Below are 24,332 nucleotides of genomic sequence, written 5' to 3' on the forward strand. Positions count from 1 at the left end.
GTGTGCCAGAGTCTGAGATCTCAAAGATCAGAGCTCATGAACGGCGTCTATACTACCTGATGGGGAACATCTACATCCGCATTTTGGAAATGAACCCTCACGGGTGACCGCCGCTCCGATACAAGCCACTACCACATCGGGGACGGAGTCAAGTGCGCCGAGGCCGCCAACGTCAATGACGGAGGTAGCTACGGCAACCGTGACACACGCCCCTATGGAGGTAGTTCAACAACCACCTTCACCGGTGCAACTAACCTCGGATGACGAGTTGTTTCAGGAGACAGGGGAGAGTGAATTCAGCGACAGCTGTTTGCGCTCCTCCCCCTTGCCGAACTGACCTTATCCAGGCCAACCTCCAGCACAGCCAAACAGCGTCGGCTTCCTTACGCAGACTGCTGGAGACTAATCCAAAGACCATCGCCGCGATCCAGGAGCCGTGGATCAGGAATGGCAAGATATGTGGCCTGGGCAGTACCGGAGGAAAACTTCTACTGGATACCTCTGTAAGTAACCCAAGAACCTGCATAATCATACCTAATCATGTACCAGCATTTATTTTAAACGAACTATGTTCAAGGGACCTCACAGCAATTAGGCTACCTAGAAACAAGCATCCAGATATCGTCCTGGCGTCTGCCTACCTACCAAGTGACGGGGACGTGCCCACTCCAGAACTCGGCCATCTGGCTGACTACTGTGAGAGGGAGAAACTGGAGCTAATCATCGCGGCAGACTCCAACGCGCACCACACCCTATGGGGTAATGCTAATACCAACGCTCGAGGTGAGGATATGCTTAATTTTATACTTAGCAATAATCTTATCTTAGCAAACAGCGGCTCAGAACCAACTTTTATCAACGCACGCTCACAAACCATAATAGATTTAACCATGGTAACCGCTGGTCTGTCAGATCACATACAGGACTGGCACGTCTCCAGTGAGCTATCATGTTCGGATCATAGGTGGATCCGCTTTGCAATTAAAGGGGAGCTACCTAAACCACAACCAAGACGTATACCTCGCAGAACCGATTCGGTAAAATTCAACAGACTAATTAGTTCTGAGGTAGACAAAATAACGATACCAACCACCATAGACATACTAGATATAGACAAACATGTAAACAACGTAACGTCCCTACTCCTGACTTGCTATGAACAGTCGTGTCCCCTTACCACACCAAGGTGGGGGGGTAGGCATAACTGGTGGTGCCCCGAACTGGAGAGACACCGTAGGAAGGTCAGGAAGTTGTTCAATAGAGCATGGAACACACGGTTACCTACCGACTGGGACAAGTACACAGTCGCAAGAAGGCGATTCAAAAAACTCTTACGTACTAGGAAGCAAGAGTGCTGGAGACACTTCTGCACCAGTATTGAAAGCAACAACCAGGCAACCAGGGTGAAATCATGCCTTTCCAGAGAGCCCCATCACTCGATCGGTTGTCTTAGAAAACCTGATAACTCATTTACAAAAACAGACACAGAAACTTGTGAACTACTACTGGCAACACACTTTCCGGGTTGTACGATTGCCAATGACCAGGCTTGGCAACCATACTCAGAAAGAGCCACTGCTAACTCAGACTGGCATGTAGCTCACAAAATAATCACTAGAGAAAAAGTAACGTGGGCAATCAACTCCTTCCTACCATTCAAAGCGGCTGGCTTAGACGGCATTTTCCCAGGTCTACTAAGATGGAGTGGGAACGCTATAGTAGACTATCTTGTCTCTATCTTCCGAGCCTGTATTGCACATCGGTACATACCCTTGCAATGGAGGGAAGTAAAGATCATATTCATTCCGAAGCCGGGTAAGGAGGACTATACCCAAGCGAAATCCTTCAGGCCAATAAGCCTCACCTCCTTCTTCTTAAAAACGATGGAGAGGCTAGGAGACCTGGAGATACGCAGCCAGGTATCGCTATCCAAATTCCTACACCCGAATCAACATGCCTACAGCTCAGGTAAATCAACAGACTCATCACTCCACAACGTCGTGTCTCGCATTGGCAACTCTCTAAAGCTAAAGCAGTCAACCCTTGGTGCATTTATTGACATCGAAGGCGCCTTTGACAAAACTAACTTTACGAGTATAACCAGAGCACTAGGTAAATGTGGAGTACCATCAACCCTGATAGAATGGACAAACAACATGTTAAAACAACGAGCTATACAGTTCACCGTTAACTCCACAACACGAGGCATTGTCGGCAGAGGGTGTCCACAAGGCGGAGTCCTGTCGCCGCTATTGTGGAACCTAGTTGTAAACGAACTTATTACGGAACTAAATGCTGACAATCTTTATACAGTGGGTTATGCGGATGATATAGCTATTCTAATATCGGGTACCTTTGAAAGCACCTTATGCGACCTCATGAGAAAGGCTTTCAAAGTGATTGAGAGATGGTGCAACAAGCACGAGCTTTCCGTCAACCCCTCAAAAACAGAATTAATACTCTTCACAAACAAAAGAGTTCTTGGACCGTACAGACTACCAAAACTCTTCAACACAGAACTCATACTAAAGAATGAAATCAAGTACCTAGGTGTGATTCTGGATAGTAAACTTCTCTGGAACAAACACCTAGAACACAAACTAAACAAAGCAACGATCGCCTTCTATCAATGCAAAAAGATGATGGGCGTGAAATGGGGCTTATCGCCGAAGATAACTATATGGCTATACACTGCCATTATCAGGCCAATGCTGGTCTATGGAGCCCTAGTTTGGTGGCCAAGAACAGAGCTTCAAACGGCAATCACGAAACTCAGACGCTTCCAAAGGCTTGCCTTGTCCGCTGCTAGCGGTTGCATGAGAACTACACCAACTGCAGCAATGGAGATAGCCCTAGGAATCGTACCTCTGGACCTACACATACAGCAGGAGGCAGCACTAGCTGCCATCAGGCTTATGGTATTGGACCTGTGGGGAAAGAATCACTATAGTGCACACACAGCGATTCTGAACAAGGCAATAGAGTACCAACCTCTTATAGCTGCACCATGTGACAGAATCACTAATCAACTTATTTTCAACAGGAACTATCACATACAATTGAGAGAAGAGGAACGTGATCAGTCTACCCTGAATGAGCTACGTATATATACAGATGGTTCAAAGACAGGGTGTGGCTCTGGCGCTGGCATATTCTCTCTTGATCTCAACATCAACATACACCTACCCCTAGGCACACAGAGCTCGATCTTTCAATGTGAATGTGTCGCCTTAACGGAGGCAGCCAGAGCCGTGCAGCGGTTAGGAGTTAATGACTTTTGCATTAAGCTCGTATCCGACAGTGCATCCGTGCTGATGGCGCTCGGAAACAAAAAGATAAACAGCAAACTAATACTGGAGTGTCATGAAGCACTGGAGGCTTTAACACTAACCAATAGGGTTACCTTGCAGTGGATAAAAGGACACAGTGGCTCTCTCGGCAATGATGCTGCCGACGAACTTGCGAGAAGAGGCTCCGGAATGACGCCGGATGGCCCGTATCCGCTCCTTCCCTTGCCCTTCTCGCTAGTTCGAACGTGGATTATCCGGAAATCCGTCGAAATCCAGAATCAACGATGGTCGCATAGTTCAGACTGCAGGCAGTCCAAAATGGCTCTGCCAGTGGTGAACCCACAACTAACTAAGCGACTTCTAAACCTAAACAGAACCGATCTCAAAACAATGATAGGGACAATAACGGGCCATTGTCTCCTTAATAAACATCTATTTGTCCTAGGCGCGACAGACAGCCCCTTGTGCAGAGGCTGTTTCAGTGCAGAGGAATCAGTCACCCACGTAGTCCTGGAATGCGAGGCTGTGGCTAAACAACGTAAAGAAATCCTCGGAACAGTGAGGTCGCTCCGAGAAGCCTGTGAAGTGCCCAGGAGACTTCTGTGCTTCTGGAAGGAGCTGGGCTGGCTTAAGTAGCCAGGGCTTTACGCAAAACGGACCAATTTCGAGTCTAGTTGCGGAAACTGAGCCCACCTACCTTACCTTACCTTACCTTACCAGCCGGCGACTTTTAACACTAAATGCAGTGTGATGTCCAGGATAACGTGAAATCAACACTTCTATCGCATTCACAACACTTTCTTTATAGTTCGTGATGTTGTAATAACAACAAGTGAGCGTAAGTATTTTTCAAATCACAATATTATCGGGAGCTGCACAAGTATGATGTTTACTATTTGACGTCCGGTGACTGATTCATTATGAATACAAGGATTTAAAAATTTACTACCGGGTAAAACAGTACTTTTTTGTTTTTCAGCTAAGTATATACTTTAATACGCGTATCATCGCACAGGACATACAATTTTAATTACAACAATGTAGAAATATAATTTCACAATGATTAAATAGACGATCACTTTTTTCAATCATTAGTGTAGATAACATTAAAACAAAATCCTTTAGTGTTACCTCCTCCCCCATCCTAGTATGAAACGGAGACTCCAGTCGCACTGAAATGATCAAGGAGAGAGCACGAGGGCGTACGTTATTTTGGTCAGATATCAACATTTCTTTTAATTTCAGTTTAAATTTGTCAACTATTGTTGATGAACGATATTTCATTGTGTCATTTCCAACACACACGTCATATTGTGTCTCTTTTATCGTCTCTTTTTCGTTATATCGACTTTCAAATCACAAGGATGCTAATAATGCTAAAGACTAACTATTTTGACAACTACATTATTTATACAACAACAAATAAAACGTGTCTGATTATATAAGCGTTTAACAAAAACACTCATAGGCAAAAGAAACCTTAAGGAATGTTGTATGTTGATTAATAGATTAAAATGAAAAGCATCGGTTAAGTGAAATTTTTGATTATTTTGTTATTGTTGAAATATAATTAATGTGTTGTTGGAAAACGTAAGTTTCGAGTTTTTGGTTCAATTTTTTCGTTTGACCGTGTCTATAATTGTTTGACGAAGAATTTTTTGACCGTCAAGAATATTGTCAATGAAGGCATCAAGGGGAGCAAAATCACCAAAATGGGACTTTCCAAATATCTGTCACAATCACTGTAAGTGTTCTAGATTTAGTAATACTAGAATATAGGTTAAGTTTTAGTCATTTAGTCCTGGAATATCGCTTCCCAACGTGCAGAAATCCTCGGAGCTTTGAGGTCGCTGTGAAGCGTGCTGCTGCTTTGCTTCTGGAAGAGGCTGGTTTAATTAACCAGAACTTTACGCACACCGGGCCAAATGGGCGTATATATATATACCTATATAGTTATCAAAGCAAATATTACAATACTTTTACTACAACCATTTTGAGGATTATACTTGTGAAACTCGCCTGTGCACTTAGGGATTACAATTTTTATTATAATTTTATAATAATAAATAACTACAAAACACAATACAGCATTTACAATATCTTTAATCTGAATAATAATAATAATGATTGGATAAATAGACCACTATATTAATTTTAAAAATTTGGTCGGTGTATATTAATACTGGTTTACTGGGGTCACCCGTACTATCTACTAACTAATTCAATTCTTTAATTAGCGCCCTTGGAACCACACGGTTACTCCAAAGGTAATTATTTTCCATGCGGCCGGCCTAGCTTTTATGCTATGATGCGATATATATGCGATGCGATAATATGCGGTCTCCACGACTGCAACTCTCCAGTGACATTACTTTCCAATATCATAATCATAATAAATTACATAAAATACATTACACAATGCTTAACAAAAAATTGCAAACATATTTTTTCGTTTGCACAAACCCTTATTTATGACGTTTGTTCTAACGATCCTGGATACCGCACTGCCCGTAACAATTATTGTTTATTTTATTCGGCAATTGGCCAGTTTTTTCTAGTCTAGCCACACTTTTTCACTCCAGTATGTGTTCGGAAAGTAACCGAACACCTTGCAATTAATTAGCATAAGTACATAATATAGTTCGCCGCCTGCGCGCGACGCTTTTCTTTATACATCAGTGTGTCATCAACCATCACCGCGATCACTCATTAAATTAGTTTTTAAGAGCAAAGCAATCTTTTATTTAATTATCATTAAAGTGTTCGGCAACAGCCCGAACAATATGAAAGCCTCACCTACTTATCTAGATGAGCATCAGTGAAAGGGATATGTTTACATACCGCTCGCTTTCATAGGAACTTCCTTTAGTTCATTTTATATAAAAACGTAGCACTAATAGATACTGAAAATTTTGTAAGAAATTAACTTTCTTTTTTTTTAAATATTGGCCAGATAGATACAATTCTCATTTTTGAATCAAATATTTTTTGCTTTCGTGTAACTACTATCGTATAAACAACGGATAACTATTTCAAGACAATCATTTAAACATTTCCCAAAAAGATCTACAATATTTATGTTCCAGAAAATACCGAAGTAAATGTTTTCTTAAGATGAACGTAATTGTTTTGCGATATGACATTAACTCGTTTGTAATCATTGAGTTTTTAATTTGATATTTTTAATTTTCTATACTGAATATTGTCACGTAAATTATAAAATGAATTTCAAAATTTGTAACTCTGTAATTCATATTAACTTTTTTGCGATACAGCGACATCTATGCGTCAGTATTGAAACCATGTAAGTTTTTTTTTTTTTTTTTTTTTTTTATTATGGCCCGCACGGTTTGTGCATTGTGGCCCAGGGTCAAAACAGGGAAACGGGTAAAAAAATAAACGTAACGGATGGAACGGAATTAAGGAAAGGAAAATCTATAAAATAAAAGATCAATTCTTATAGAGATAGATATAAAAGGAGTGTAAGAAAAGATATTTACATATATACACATTCATAGGATCTAAATTTTTATATCATTACTTAAGATAAAAGCTGCTAAAAGTTTATATATATGTGGGTCCATTGTTGAAAGTAAACAGGATATGGATGAAGGGAAAGGAATTTGAAGGGAAATGAGACCGTCGATAAGAGCCGACCGTTCGCGCCGAGAACAAACAAAAATGATGTGATTCAAATCAGCTTCAGCATATCCACATTCGCACGTAGGGTTGTCAATAATATTAAACTTAGCAAGGTGAGCTGGCGTGCAGACGTGTCCCAGACGCATACGAGACAGTATTGTTGTAACTCTTTTACCGAATCTCAGTCTCCAAAACCAGGGCTTAATGGGTATAGAAGGTTGAATAGCACGATAATGGCGACCTTTTGAACGATCTTGATTCCAGGATTCAGTCCAGGAATTCCGGAGATAAATCCCAGAAAGAGCCATCAAGTCATGCGCATAGTTTCCAAAAATATCCACATCTCCACTATCCACTGCCTCATTGGCAATACGGTCGGCTTTTTCGTTTCCAGATATTCCACAGTGACCAGGAATCCATGCAAACGATACGGAATAGTTTTCTTTCAAACATTTCAATAGTAATAATGACAGGGAATTGATAATGTGATCCAAATGGGAACCGGGCTAGGGCATTTAAAGAACTAAGTGAATCTGTAAAAATTACAGTTTTTTGAAGTTTCAGTAGAAGGATGTATTCTATAGCTTTGAATAGGCCAATACATTCGCCAGTGAACACGGAGGATTCAGGAGGGAGTTTAGTTTTTTGGACAATATTGTAGTTAGAATGTATTACACCTACACCTACACATCCATCACTGGAATGTTTAGATGCATCTGTAAATATTCGATGCCATTGTGGCCACTTAGTGTCAACAATATAATTAAATGTTAACTTTTGGTTTTTCTCAATTTTAACAAGACCTATGTTAGTATGTATAACGGGAGAGATTATAAGGGAATTGTAACTATATTTAAACAAAGGATTGGAAGTCGCTTGGTGAGTAGGAGCCTTAAGAGAAGTAAATCTTGTGAAACTTTTAACCAAACATGGTGTGCGTTTGTTTTTCCAAAATTGAGAAGTGTGGATTAAAGATGTCAAGGATGTTAGTTTAGATGTAAGGATATGGTTACTAAATTGCATACAGCGGAATAGGAATTTATCAGATAGAAATTGTCGGCGTAAGTTTAATGGTGGCTCTACACATTCGGTTCTCATACAGTTGATTGGGGTTGACTTCATAGCTCCTAAGACTATTCTCATTGCTTTTGCTTGAATACTATCCAATTTTTTGAAAGCAGAAACATTTCCTGGTTCCAACAGGAAAGTACCGTAATCCATTACACTTCTGATTATGGCGTTGTAAATCAGTTTTAAGGAGTGTGAATGCGCTCCCCACCAAATGCCCGATAAACATCTAAGAATATTTAAATTTCGTTCACATCTCGCTGTTACATACTCACAGTGGGATACACCGGTGAGCTTAGAATCTAGAACTACCCCCAAGAATTTGATATTATTAGTCGAGGGAATCAAAACATTATCAAACTTTACCTGGACCGGGGGAGGCTTACGCATTCTGGAAAACAACACAACCCTGCTCTTGGATACAGATATGTCTAGACCATTCGAAGTCAGCCATGAGTTTAAAAATGAAAGGGAAGATGTTAGAGTTTGACAATTATTTTCAATTGATTTGCCCGATTTGTATATAAGAAGATCGTCTGCATATTGTAGTACGTTTGTTGATGCCTGCAATGATGTTTCTAAATCATACGTATAGATGTTATAGAGCAAAGGACTGAGTACAGAACCCTGTGGTAATCCTTTCCATACGGTCCGAGATAGTTTGACATCTTCAATAAATAAATTTATGTATCTTTCACTGAGCATATCTATAACAAAGTTTGTTAGAATTGGTGGTACGTTTAAGCATAGCAGTTTTTCCCTGAGAACCGATATAAGAACATTGTCATAAGCTGAGCTTATATCTAAGAAAGTAGCTACTACTGACTCATTGTTTGAAAATGCTAATCTTAAGTCTGTAGTGAATATTGCTAAGCTATCCATTGTGCTTCTACTTTTTCTAAAACCGAATTGGGTCGTTGCTAATAGATTTTTATTCTCTATAAACCATTCTAAACGGATTTTTACTAGGTGTTCTGCTATTTTCATTAAAACAGAAGAAAGGACAATGGGTCTGTAAGAAGAAGGATCATCGGTTGGCTTATTCTCTTTTAAAATAGGTATAATTGATTGAGTGATCCAAGACTTGGGAATGCACCCAGAAATCATAATAGAATTTATAATATTTAAGTACAGCATCAGCATTCGGTCCGAAAGATTTTTCAAAAAAGAATATGGAATCCCATCTTCTCCTGGAGTAGAGTCTTTTACCTTATTAAGCACACCTTTAAGTTCGATCAAAGAAAACGGAGCGTTTATTCCACTTAGGTCATCAAAAATGTAAGCAGGAATAGTTAATGGAGGAAATCTCTGTTCCGGTACAGAAGGGGGAGCAAGATGATCCATAAACTGATCAGCTAGAGTTATCGGTAATTTAGAAGAAGGGGAATTATTATATGCAGATCTAAATCTACGAATATTACGCCAGACCTCTGACGGGCTGACATCTGGACTAATGGAGGCACAAAATGATTGCCAACCATCGTATTTCTTTTTCTTAAACAATTTTTTAGTTCTACGGGCAGATTCTAAATATAACTCGAAATTTTCTTCTGACATATCCTCGCAGTATTTTTTTTCGGCCTGTTTTCTTTCTTTTATTGCAGCTGTGCATTCATGATCCCACCAGGGAGGTGAAGGAATTTGCGATCGGACCTTAGTTTTAGTGCAAAAAGATTCATCGGCAGCTTCAATCAAAACCTGAGAAAGAATTTCTGCCGAGATCTGGCTACCTTCTTGAGAATAAGTATTAGTTTTCTGCTCTACTATTTGGTTGAATAATTTCCAATCTGCGTTGTTTAATCTGTATTTAAAACGAGGAGAGCGATTGGTTTTGATAGGTTTGTATGAGGGAAAAGTAATTACAAGTGGAAAGTGGTCACTACCATACGAAGATGCTAGAGGGTGCCAGTCCAAAGTTGAAGCTAAATCAGGTGAACATAAAGATAGATCAGGCGCACTTGCACCTTCGCTTGGACCAGTAACACGAGTTGGCAGCCCAGTGTTTAAAATACATATACCATGAGAATCTATAATATCTAATAATTGATCTCCATAATAGTTGGAAGAAGTGCTTCCCCAAGATTGATGTTGGCAATTAAAATCACCTAGGACTAAGAAAGGCCTTGGGAGGATGGAGAACAGTTGATTAAGATGAGAAAAAATATTTACATTAGGACGAGAAAAATAAATAGATACTATACAAATTTTATTTACAATAGCAGCAATGACTGACAAGTCATCACCGAATGAGGGAAGTGGAAATAAGGAATAGGGGAGATTATTTTTAATGACTATGGCAACACCGCCATAGCCGTCAGGTCTGTCCTGTCGGAGAATAACATAACCTGGAATTCGAAATGTCAATTTCGGGCGAAGCCATGTTTCCGACAGAGTTGAGACAAAAGGTTCAAATTTATTATGCAAATAGATTAAATCGTTTTTATTGCAGATTGCGCTTCTGCAATTCCACTGGATTATTTGTTCGCGTTCTAGACGCATAAGTGGATTTTAATTGAGTTAAGGAAGCAAGTGTTGGGCGGCGTTGTTCGGTTACATTGTTGTCAGAGTTAGAAATGGATTTTATTTCAGTCAAAAGTTGGATAACATCAGAGATTGAGAACATTGTTTCATTATTGTTGACGTTACTGTTTATTAAAGCGACCCCGTTAGGAGAAGCTGGAGCATCATAGTCCTTTATTAAACTGAAGTGTTCTGTTTTGTTATACCCCAGTCGTTTTAGTTTGGGGGTTGTTGGTTTAACAAATATGTTTTTCTTATAAGATCTACTATACGACGGAATCGAGGAAGAGGAAGGCGATACAGATGGCACAGGAGAATTAGTAGAATTATGCATGTTTGAAAACTTTACTATTTCAGCAAAAGATTTTGAGACAGGATCATACACTTTGTTTGCTTCTGCGTAAGATACACATTTCTGAGCCATATATAATTTAATTTTAGTCTGTCGTTCATATTCTGGACATTTCCTATTTGTAGCAAAGTGTAGACCTGAACACAGACAGCAAGATGCTGCATCATCTTGTATGTTGCATGTGTCCCCAGTATGGCCTTGGCCGCACTTGTAACATCGGGGTCGAGAGTTACAATTGGACTTAGTATGACCAAATCGGCAACAAGAATAACACTGAATAGTGGGGTATGAATAAAGTTCCACCGGTAGGGCATTGTAGCATACAAACACATGTTTTGGTAGAGCTTGGCCATCAAAAGTTATAACAACAGTCTGTGATGGCTTCCACTCAGGTGGGGAGCTGTTACGCACTTTATAATTTAGGCGTCTAATTTTTATTATTCCTCCGCTGCCTACAGGTAAAGAGATATTGTCTAATATATCTTCAGGAGACCATTCTGCGGGAACACCCCGCACAAGCCCCATTCGAGTCACATTAAATGAAGGAATAAAAGCTTTAAAATTATTAATTGTCAGGCAAGGATTATTAACAAATTCATTTGCAAATTTGTGGTCTGAAAATGATAAGGAAATTCGGTTTCTGCCTATCCTTTTAATGCTACCATTAATAATGTTTTTAAATGAATTTTTCTTTAGGAAATACCCAAATTGGACTGGGTGCAAGGAGGCGATGCCAGTATCTGAAGAAACTTTTTGCACATGAACTACAAATGGCCCTATGTCATAGGCCTCATAAAACGATCGGCCTGTAGGGTTTTTTGGAGACTGAGAACTATCTGATGGGGGGTGTTGTTGGGTATTAACAGTTACACTTGTATTATGTGCTGGGTAACCTTTTTGCTGAAAACTATCTATATCGTTAGCGTTCTTAATCTCAGTACATAATGAGGGAAATTCAATATCCGGTATTTGGCACGAACAATCAGTCTCTTTTTGCTTGTTACGACGCGTCGGGTCAAATCTTTTTTTCCTCTTATTACAATGTTTGCAAATTTTACCTAATCTCATTCTTTTACGGTCACTCCGTTGATCCACATCTGTGTCTACACTGGACTCGTCCAGTTTAGAAAATCTATTTTCTACTATAATATTACACGCAACCTCAGGGGGCGAGCCCCCGATATCCGGGGGCTCGTTCATTTTTTCGCCTGATTCCAGGCCTTGAGGAAAAAGTATAAAAACTTACCAAATGCTGAAGAATATATACACAAATTAAAGAAATAAACAATTAAGTTAAACTACTACATACAATATATACAAATTGATCTTTTATATCAATTAAATTAAATTTATAAATTTTACTAAAAAACAAAACTCCCGCCACGACCAACGTTTCCCGCCTTTTTTTCCACCATGTAAGTTAGAGTATAATAATAATTATTCATCTTGCCAATAAGCATACTGTTTGAGTATGTGTATCAAAGATGGCGCTATTTCAGAATTTTAATTACATATTTAATATTTTTATAGGCGTTATTTTATTTAATGGTTAATTGTACATTATTTGATTCGTTTTAAAATCTCATATTTTCAGCCTTGCCGTTTTGGTATCTGATAACACTTCACTATATTATCAGAATATTGTGTGAGATTTCCAACGAGTGAGTGGGTAGTGCAAACGTGTATTAGTGTGTCTCTTCATTTTCACTAGAATAAAATAGTATTTCAGTTTTAACTTTTTTACTTACGGTTCCAGAGATGAACTACACATTATTCGCTATCTTTCTTTAATAATATTCTATATTAAACTGTAATTTACTTAAAGTTTGTTAATCACTTTTCAACCACCTTCTTTTGAACAATTAATTTCATATAATTTCACTGTCACCTTATTATGGAGGATCTCAAGAAGTCTCTAAGATGTATCCGAGATGGTGTCTGCCAAAATGGAGGAGTTCCAGCAGCGCCTTATTGCAACGCAGAGTAGGTCCCCTCCGCTGGAACAAAGCTCCTCTTGTTCTTGAGTTTCAGGTATTTAAAAGTTCCCTTCTCTTTTGCCTTGAAAATCTCCAGGCTCAAGTGGCGATGCCATTTAATGTACAGGATGAGCAGGAGATAGTGTATGTTGCTGCATGGGGTTAACGAAACAAAGGATGAAAGTTCCGGCTCCATAGCAAGGATGATATCCGTTCTGCTAAAGTGTCCCAACTTAACGGAGCAGAGCCTTACCAGGTGTCATCGATTGGGAATTAGATCCAGAGAGAAGCCTAGGCCAATCTTAATAAAGCTTCGACAGTACGACAATAAATTAAGGATCTGGGCTGCCAAAACTAGTCTCAAAGGCACCGGCATAACCTTGTCTGAGTTTTTAACCAAATCAAGGCACTCCTTATTTATGGAGGCGAGAAAGCGGTTTGGTGTCACTAAATGCTTGAAACTTGGGATGGACGGGTACAAGTGTTAGGGGCTGATGGGAAATTTCGACGCATCTCTTCACTGAAGGAACTGGATACAGTCCCAGACGGCATCCCCTTATCGTCCACCACCGATGATCCAAGGCTGAGAGGAGACAAGACCCGTAACAAGAAGGGTTCAAAGAAGGTTTAATAACTTCCATATGTATTATGTGTGCTTATGGTTCGTGTGTGCGTTTAATTTTAACTTCTTCTTGGTTTCTGGGCATAAGTTTAAAGTGATAAATAGTTTTCTGTCAATTACTTATTTGGTTTCTCACAATCTTTACCTTGTCTTGTTTATTTATTGTTATTCAGTTATTACAGCTCAGTGACACTGTCAAAGTTTGTGATTGTCAGCGAAGGATAGATTGTATTGTCCATCCACAGATCATTAAATTATTCTCTCATAATATTGTACCACGTCTTAATCTATGTGTTTCTCGGATCAAAACATAATTACATACAAAGTTGAGCTGTTCTCCTCTTCTATACCTCTATGATAAGCACGCCCCAGTGAGACGTGTTAAACTTAAACATTTACCTGCTCCCTGGCTTTCTGATGAGATAAAAAGTTTGATTCACAAAAAAAAACAGAGCCAAAGCTAAAATGAGAACTGCCAAATCTGATGCAGAGCGCGAAAAATATAAAGTCATTTAAGTACTTATTAAGCTGTCTATTTTTTTTTTGTTCATAACAATTACTTTTTCTAAACTGATTAGAAGATAGATTTCTTTCTTTTTTTTTTACGTTCATAAGTGTACATTATGTTACCTATATGAATAAATGCTTTTTGATTTGATTGATTGATTGAGATATTAAAATAAATAAATATATTTGTCTACGAAATGAAGTAGTATGAAATAGATTAGGTCTATGTGAGGCTGGGTTTGATTAGTTTTCATTACACTTAAGTTTGCGTTTGTATTACTGAAAGTTATTTTGTTGTGTGTTAAAAGTTGATTATTAACATTAAATTAAGTTGTGTAGGTTATTATGCTGTTCTTTTATTATAACCTATACAGTAACACAGCATATAGGTATATTTTTAATTTCTGCTTAGCCATGGTTATTAGACCATTAAGGTTATTACGTTTCTATTAGGCAGTCATTAAATAAATAGTAGATTAAATCAATCATTTTATTAATAGAATGTTATTCGATTCAAAATTTTTTTTACATAATCTTGTTTAGTAGACATAATAGTCATTACTTCGGAAAAATCGGGTTAGAAAAGAAAATGAACTGAGAAAGCCAGATTATTAAAGCATATTACGCGGGGGGCGGCTAGAAAAGCCCAAGGTCAAATTGTCGACCAAAATAACCTTGTGCAGTTTACGCCATCTTGAAAAAAGGGTTAAATTCAGTTTTGTCATAAAAGTTGAGATATCTACAATTAAGATCCTTTACATTTTTCACGTATCGATCATCGTTATCAAGATATCGATAAAAAGACCCACAAGTTTGGGGAGAAAAATTGTTTTTCTCTATTTCCTTTTTTCTCGTCAAAGATATCGAAAAATGTCCGAAACAAAACTTCTAGAACGTGTTTAAAGCTACAAATTCATTTTTTATTTTTCTGAGAAATTACGGCCTCTAGCGTGCCGCAAAGTCAGTAAGACGGTGCCCGGTTTCGATTTAACCGCTCGCACGGTTGTATCCACACGTAAAAATGGATGAATGGTTGTTCAGGGAATTATTGCTATACAAAATAAATTAATAAACCAGCCAAATTATGTATCAAACACGTCAAATTTATTAATTTATGAGCCGTTAAAGAGATTGTATATTATCATCGTTATGCCATGTATATTATTTGTAGGAAACATTTTTTTAGGTCAATAAAAATAATTATCTATCTATAAGGGTTCGGGGATCTACTTATTATCGAAAGCGTTATAAACAATAAAAGAATGCTTGTTGGGTCATAAATTAATATTTATTAATGTAGAGAATATATTTTAAATTACAATTCTTGCTAGTTATTATCTAAATATCAAAAATAATTATTAATATTGTAACTATCAATAAATTATGGCAGTTGAAAAAAAAATGGATGGATGGTTTTGGGTCGATTTCAAATGGGATTAAGAAAGTGTGTTTGCCAAATCACTTCTAAAATAAGTGACGTCATAAGATTCAAGAGATATTCATTCCATTTTATCACTAATCCTGTGTCTGTGACTGGTTCAGAAATAAAAATTACAAAACCCACTTAAATTTCGAGAGAATCCAAGAAAAAGACTATTTATTTCATTCGTGTCGTGAGTTTTTTCCCGGTTTTCTTATGAATACAAGGATTTAAAAATTTACTACCGGGTAAAACAGTACTTTTTTGTTTTTCAGCTATATACTTTAATACGCGTATCATCGCACAGGACATACAATTTTAATTACAACAATGTAGAAATATAATTTCACAATGATTAAATAGGCGATCACTTTTTTTCTATCATTAGTGTAGATAATATGTAGATAACATTAAAACAAAATCCTTTAGTGTTACCTCCTCCTCCATCCTAGTATGAAGCGGAGACTCCAGTCGCACTGAAATGATCAAGGAGAGAGCACGAGGGCGTACGTTATTTTGGTCAGATATCAACATTTCTTTTAATTTCAGCGTTAAAGACAAAACTGTAATCATTCGTGTTCACAGGAATTTTTCGTGGAAATTTACTTTATTGGTTGATGATCAGCTATATTTTACGCGTATATTTCATTTTATTCCGATACCGTCTAGAACATTCCACGCCATCTTAATTTTGGATTTTTCGTCCAAAATTTCACTCGTGTCACTTCATTCTTGTCGATTTTTAAGTTATACTAATGATATAAATTTTTGCACGAATGAAATGGTGTTTCTCATGAACGTTTTTTTTTTACTTTCATGAACGTTTATTAGATATTGATGCGTTGAACTGTGTCTTTCATCATGGTTTTTGAAGTAAAGTAAGTACATTTCCTTTGCGGTATTTTTTAATAATTAATACGTTTTTTATATTATGCAACTTGGTTATGTGAAATTACGTCGTTATTTATTTATAATGTGACGGGGGGCCCAGAACGGCTGAAGGGGTGCAAGTGGATGACATTGACTATAAAAAATATACAGTTTAGTTTGTTTATATATTCGATTAATAAATCACTTTATGTAAAATAATTTAATTTTTTGTAAATTTTCATGCTGAAGGCCATCATTTTTTTTTTTGTGCGCACTACTAAAGCGTGGACGTGTCTGATAGGTACCTATATAACTATTACAGAAAACTTAGAAAACCCTTAGTGCCCCTGACAGAAATTTAATTACTATTTTTGTTTTAGGTGCTGCTGCTGATTTGAACCTTTTAATATTTGACTCGTTGGATGCGCTTAAAACCTGTTCCACCCGAGTTTGACGTTCCTGAAAATTTCAACTATGACTTTTCATCATTAATGAGCTGCCATTTTTACAAAAAAAATATTCCGTGGATAAAGTGGTTCAGTCGTTTAGAGAATACTTGTCTTACGTGAAATCCTCTCCTACCACTTCTCTAAGCACGGCGTCAGTTATGGATACACCTCGAAAAGTTCGTAGAAAAAGCGAACTTCACAAATGCCGCAATAGGTTGATTAGCAAGAAAAGTCATTAACAACTTAAGGAAAAAGAATTCGAGACTTGTTAAAAATACTATTTCACTAAAGAGTTCGTTAAATGTTTTAACGAAAAGATTTAAATCTAATATTAACAATATTATACATGTTTTAAGATTTTTATGACTTTTCACCAATATAAGGAGAGAATCTATTATAACGTAATAACTGAGACTAAACTAAGTGGGAAAGTAAATCAAAGTCCATGATTCAAATAACTTGGTTTGTTGTTGTTGTAGCATGATGTTGTGTTTGACATACAATTTCAAATGTAAAGCCTTTATTTCAGCTAGTACAACAGAAAGTTTATAAAGATATATTATATATTTATACTAGCGGACCCGACAGACGTTGTCCTACATGATATTTCAAGCCATTATTACATTATACAAAGTTAGAAGATTCGTGAATCTAAATCATCCATCCATACATACAAAAAAACATTTAAATCGGTAAAGACGTTTAAGAGGGGTTCAGTGACATACTAACGTATTGTATCTATATCTATAGTCTCCGATTGACATCCTCTTAAATATCTGTAGGTGCAATATTACTATGTATATAGTATTATGGGATGTTCTATATTTTTATAAATCACAACCCATTTTTATCTTTGTTAAATTGATATATTTCTTCACAAACAACGGTAATTAATTTATATTCTTATAGAAAGGCTCATAGGAAAAATACATGCTCACTCATCTTAAAAGTCTGTTCTGAGTCACGTCTGTTTTCTTCTTTTCTAAGTGTCCTGTATTTATATTGCCACATACATCAAAATCGTATAGAAAATACTACACCATACAGTATGTACATATTTTTAGTGTGTATCTACGATACACTACAGTATTTTCTTTTGTTTACCAAATGTGATTGCTTAGTAAATTTTAATGTTAAGTTTATTTGGATAAAATTTGACCCTTGCCAGGGCTAAATATCTATTGATGTCCTTACTTACGGTTTAAATTTGTCAACAATTGTTGATTAACGATATTTCATTGTGTCATTTCCAACACACACGTCATATTGTGTCTCTTTTATCGTCTCTTTTTCGTTATATCGACTTTCAAATCACAACGATACTAATAATGCTAAAGACTAACTATTTTGACAACTACATTATTTATAGAACAACTAATAAAACGTGTCTGATTATATAAGCGTTTAACAAAAACACTCATAGGCAAAAGAAACCTTAAGGAATGTTTTATGTTGATTAATAGATTAAAATGAAAAGCATCGGTTAAGTGAAATTTTTGATTATTTTGTTATTGTTGAAATATAATTAATGTGTTGTTGGAAAACGTAAGTTTCGAGTTTTTGGTTCAATTTTTTCGTTTGACCGTGTCTATAATTGTTTGACGAAGAATTTTTTGACCGTCACGAATATTGTCAATGAAGGCATCAAGGGGAGCAAAATCACCAAACTGGGACTTTCCAAATATCTGTCACAATCACTGTAAGTGTTCTAGATTTAGTAATACTAGAATATAGGTTAAGTTTTAGTCATTTAGTCCTGGAATATCGCTTCCCAACGTGCAGAAATCCTCGGAGCTTTGAGGTCGCTGTGAAGCGTGCTGCTGCTTTGCTTCTGGAAGAGGCTGGTTTAATTAACCAGAACTTTACGCACACCGGGCCAAATGGGCGTATATATATATACCTATATAGTTATCAAAGCAAATATTACAATACTTTTACTACAACCATTTTGAGGATTATACTTGTGAAACTCGCCTGTGCACTTAGGGATTACAATTTTTATTATAATTTTATAATAATAAATAACTACAAAACACAATACAGCATTTACAATATCTTTAATCTGAATAATAATAATAATGATTGGATAAATAGACCACTATATTAATTTTAAAAATTTGGTCGGTGTATATTAATACTGGTTTACTGGGGTCACCCGTACTATCTACTAACTAATTCAATTCTTTAATTAGCGCCCTTGGAACCACACGGTTACTCCAAAGGTAATTATTTTCCATGCGGCCGGCCTAGCTTTTATGCTATGATGCGATATATATGCGATGCGATAATATGCGGTCTCCACGACTGCAACTCTCCAGTGACATTACTTTCCAATATCATAATCATAATAAATTACATAAAATACATTACACAATGCTTAACAAAAAATTGCAAACATATTTTTTCGTTTGTACAAACCCTTATTTATGACGTTTGTTCTAACGATCCTGGATACAGCACTGCCCGTAACAATTATTGTTTATTTTATTCGGCAATTGGCCAGTTTTTTCTAGTCTAGCCACACTTTTTCACTCCAGTATGAAAGCCTCACCTACTTATCTAGATGAGCATCAGTGAAAGGGATATGTTTACATACCGCTCGCTTTCATAGGAACTTCCTTTAGTTCATTTTATATAAAAACGTAGCACTAATAGATACTGAAAATTTTGTAAGAAATTAACTTTCTTTTTTTTTTAATATTGGCCAGATAGATACAATTCTCATTTTTGAATCAAATATTTTTTGCTTTCGTGTAACTACTATCGTATAAACAAAGGATAACTATTTCAAGACAATCATTTAAACATTTCCCAAAAAGATCTACAATATTTATGTTCCAGAAAATACCGAAGTAAATGTTTTCTTAAGGCTTGAACAGTGTTCAAATCGGTCAACTAGGGCTAGTTTAAATTAAATTGTTGGAAGAACTGCCGCTCATATGCATTTGAAAAAAATATATATTGTGGGTTGAAGCCTACTGTATCGATTGATAAAACCAAAAAAGATAAAAGCTATACCAATTTCCCAAAAAAAAATTGACCATCGAACCACAGAACATATAAAGGAGGTTAGAAGGGCCTTGTGGGCGGGGCACGCGCGCCGCGGTTATGAGCAAATGCTCAACTTCAACCGAAATTTTCTTTACCGGCCATCAATCGCGCTCTTGTTTTGACAGCGTACGAAAGCTCCGCAAAAAATCAAATTATGCCATCTTGTGCTATTATATCGTGTCGGAAAAGAAGCCAGGTGTGTAGTGTAGTACGAGAACGGATTTCTTTCCACCGATAAGTCCAAAAACATTAAAATACTTGTGATATTCGTAATTATAACATTAGCATTATGAAGTTTGTAGACAAAAACGATATAATCGCAAGCAGACGGATAGTAATACATTGCTTGCAATATATGGGTACCATTTTGAACTACGTGAGCGATCGCGCAATGTATCACGTTCACTGCGAGAGTCCCGAGTACCAAACCAAAGGTTAATTTCCACGAAATCTAGACATATCGATAGTGCTGTGCCAATTTGTAAGCAATGTCGATAATGACTAAGATACAATTGATTATTATCAATAGTACAAAGTATAACCAGAAGGTGGGGACCGGATCTCGGAGGATGGTAAGCAGTAGACATGCCGTCATTGAGCTCGTTGTAATCAGCTCAGCAAGACGATACTAGAAATGTGACTATATGAACCTGATGATGGACTCCGAAGGTCGTTACTGGATCTCGAGGATGGTAAGCAGTAGACATACCGTCATTGAGCTCGTTGTAATCAGCTCAGCAAGACGATACTAGAAATGTGACTATATGAACCTGATGATGAACTCCGAAGGTGGGTACTGGATCTCGAGGATGGTGAGCAGTAGACATACTGTCATTGAGCTCGTTGTAATTAGCTCAGCGAGACGATACTAGAAATGTGTTATATGAACCTGATGATGGACTCCGAAGGTGGGTACTGGGTCTCGAGGATGGTAAGCAGTAGACATACCGTCATTTAGCTCGTTGTAATCAGATCAGCGAGACGATACTAGAAATGTGACTATATGAAGCTGATGATGGACTCCGAAGGTGGATACTGAGTCTCGAGGATGGTAAGCAGTAGACATACCGTCATTGAGCTCGTTGTAATCAGCTCAGCGAGACGATACTAGAAATGTGTTATATGACCCTGATGATGGACTCCGAAGGTGGGTACTGGGTCTGATTGACTCTGATTTTATTTTCGGGCTTAGATATAACATGCTGCACACGTAGGTTTCAGAACCAAGAAAAATATTTAAAATTTCAACTGGAAGACGAATCGTTGAAATTGATTATTTTTTCAATAAACTCAAAGAAATATAGTGGTATTATTATATATATTAGTAAATATTTTGCTATCATTAATGACATTTAAAATTCCTCCTGTGTATGCGACAAGATACTCAAAATTGTTCAGTGTGCCTCGTACGGAGTCGAATTACCTGCGTAATTCTCCAATGTTTAGGGTTTTGTCGAACTATGACAACCATTTTCAAGACATTGATATTTTCTACCCCAAGAAGAGAGATGTGAAGAAGTACCTGGAGAAGCGGGAAGACTCCGATTTTTTTAAGTAGCAGTTTTTTTAAGTAGTAGATATTAATAAATTCTTAGTATAATTTGTTGCTTTTTTTTAATTTAATTTTGCAGTTTTTAATTTTATTCTTTTGTTTTTCTTTTAAATGACACTTTGTCTTTTAATGCTTGTTTTCTGTTTTTTATTTAATCTGTGTAATTTGTTTTGGCTTCGTGTATTGTATTTGTGTTTTGTATAATAATATGTGTTAAGTAGCTGTTGATTACTTATTATTAAATAAATTATAGTAAATATTACCTAATATTTATTTAATATTAAATATTAATAAGTTCATATAGTGACATTTCTAGTATCGTCTCGCTGAGATGATTAAAACGAGCTGAATGATGGTATGTCTACTGCTTACTATCCTCGAGATCCAGTACCCACCTTCGGAGTCCATCATCAGGTTCATATAGTCACATTTCTAGTATCGCTTCGCTGAGCTGATTACAACGAGCTCAATGACGGTATGTCTACTGCTTACCATCCTCGAGATCCAGTACCCACCTTCGGAGTCCATTATCAGGTTCATATAGTCACATTTCTTGTATCGTCTCGCTGAGCTGATTACAACGAGCTCAATGACGGTATGTCTACTGCTTACCATCCTCGAGACCCAGTACCCACCTTCGGAGTCCGTCATCAGGTTCATATAGTCACATTTCTTGTATCGTCTCGCTGAGCTGATTACAACGAGCTCAATGACGGTATGTCTACTGCTTACCATCCTCGAAATCCAGTACTCACCTTCGGAGTCCATCATCAGGTTCATATAGTCACATTTCTAGTATCGCTTCGCTGAGCTGATTACAACGAGCTCAATGACGGTATGTCTACTGCTTACCATCCTCGAGATCCAGTACCCACCTTCGGAGTCCATTATCAGGTTCATATAGTCACATTTCTAGTATCGTCTCGCTGAGCTGATTACAACGAGCTCAATGACGGTATGTCTACTGCTTACCATCCTCGAGACCCAGTACCCACCTTCGGAGTCCATCATCAGGTTCATATAGTCACATTTCTTGTATCGTCTCGCTGAGCTGATTACAACGAGCTCAATGACGGTATGTCTACTGCTTACCATCCTCGAAATCCAGTACTCACCTTCGGAGACCATCATCAGCTTCATATAGTCACATTTCTAGTATCGTCTCGCTGAGCTGATTACAACAAGCTCAATGACGGTATGTCTACTGCTTACCATCCTCGAGATCCAGTACCAACCTTCAGAGTCCATCGTCAGCTGATGATGATGACTCGGTTTCGGTATTTTAGCAATACTGACATTAAAAAGTTTTAACCTCAGAACGAATTAAACAAAAAAAATCATGTATGTACTAGTTAAATAATTGGCAGCAACCATTTTTTCTAGCCCAATATTTATTTATAAATTTTTATATTTAGCTAATAATTGGTTTCGCATTCACATCTCATCTCTGCTGTCTTCCGCGCTGCACCCGTGGGTGGCGCCGGGAGCCCCGTTACGCCCGTGGGCTTGCGGGGGGTATCAGTTTCGCACCCCGCTCAAGGGCGGGGCGGTCGTTGTGGCGGGCCTGGGGCGGCCCTGGGTCTTTTAGGTGCTATGTAGAATCTAGGCGGCACTTATTGTTGTGTGTCAGCGGGGTGGAGAATGCGTATGGACTTTTTCAGTCATCGGAGACCTCCGCGCGCACTAGCTCGCGCGGGAAGGATCGGCGGTGGTCGGGAGGCCTGGTGTGGAGCGGGGCGAGATTCTGGAGGTGCTGGAAGCCGGAGGCGTCCGCACGCTCGAACATGCGTCTCGCCAGCGCGCTGATAAAGTCATCCAGGCTCTCCTGTTTGAGGTCTCGTTGAATGGTGGAATTCCTTACGTAGCGCGGCGCGTCGACTATACGCCGCAGTGTGGTACTCTGCACGGCCCGCAACCGACGTCGGTGCGTCTCGGCCGCAAGCGCATACCACGCGGGCGCCGCGTACGTAAGGTGCGGTCTGAGGTATTGCTTGTAGAGCGCCAGTTTGCGCTTTATAGACAGCGACGACTGGAGCACAGGGCGTAGTTTCACGGCAACCGCCTTTGCGCGGCCCGTGGCTGCAGCGATGTGGTGGCGCATTGTGAGGCCTCGGTCCAATGTGACGCCTAGGTAGGTTGCTTTGGGGCGCCACTGGATCTCGACCCCTTGTAGCTGGAGCGGTGGCGGGAGATGTCGCCGGCCAAAGACTATGGCCTGGGTCTTGGCGGCATTTGCGGTCAGGCGCCGCTCAGCCAACCAGGCGGGAAGGGCATCCAGCGACCTCTGCAGCTTGACGCCTGCGTAGCGCGCGTTGAATGCCGTTGCGATGTAGGCGGTGTCGTCCGCAAACAATGACACCGCACACCCCGCTGCGACTGGAACATCATCGGTATAAATAGAGTACAGGCTCGGTGACAAGCAGCTGCCCTGCGGGACCCCCGCGGTGATCGGCCGGCAGCTCGACTTCACCCCCTCGACGGAGACGTGGAACCGCCGGTCGAGAAGGAAGGAGCGAATGATTGACACCACGCGCCGCGGGATGTCGGAAGCGAGGAGCCTGTGCACAAGTCCCGCGTGCCAGACCCGGTCAAAGGCTTTCTCCATGTCGAGAAATACTGCAGCCGCCGCCTCTTTCTTATTAAGAGCGGCGGTGATGTCGTGCAGCACTCTCGACAGCTGGAGGGTGGTGGAATGTTCACTTCGGAATCCAAACTGTTCGGGCCTAGGGGTAAAGTGTCGCCTGATTGTCGGCAGCAACATGGCCTCAAACAGCTTGGATTGCGTGGCGAGTAATGAGATAGGGCGATAACTCGCCGGGTCGAAGACGCTTTTGCCCTTCTTGGGCAACATGATAACTTTTGCCTCCTTTCAGGCTTCGGGGAAGTGTGCGGTCCGGAGGATCGCATTGAAGAGACGCATAAGCGTCACCACCGCACGGTGGGGCAAGTGACGCAGTGCTGCGTTTGTGATACCGTCTGGGCCGGGAGCCTTCCTGAGCTTGAGCCGCGCTAA

General features: G+C 38.8%; 1 long non-coding RNA gene across 1 annotated transcript; it reads left to right on the forward strand.

The window, feature by feature from the left end:
* Window positions 1–10,213: 10,213 nt before the first annotated feature.
* LOC123690533 lies at window positions 10,214–12,281 on the forward strand. The gene is made up of 2 exons (XR_006751158.1): window positions 10,214–10,405; window positions 11,569–12,281. It is a non-coding gene; the product is annotated as an uncharacterized LOC123690533 (long non-coding RNA).
* Window positions 12,282–24,332: the final 12,051 nt, after the last annotated feature.

Source organism: Pieris rapae, chromosome W (assembly GCF_905147795.1).
Source record: "Pieris rapae chromosome W, ilPieRapa1.1, whole genome shotgun sequence".
NCBI classification, from domain to species: domain Eukaryota; kingdom Metazoa; phylum Arthropoda; class Insecta; order Lepidoptera; family Pieridae; genus Pieris; species Pieris rapae.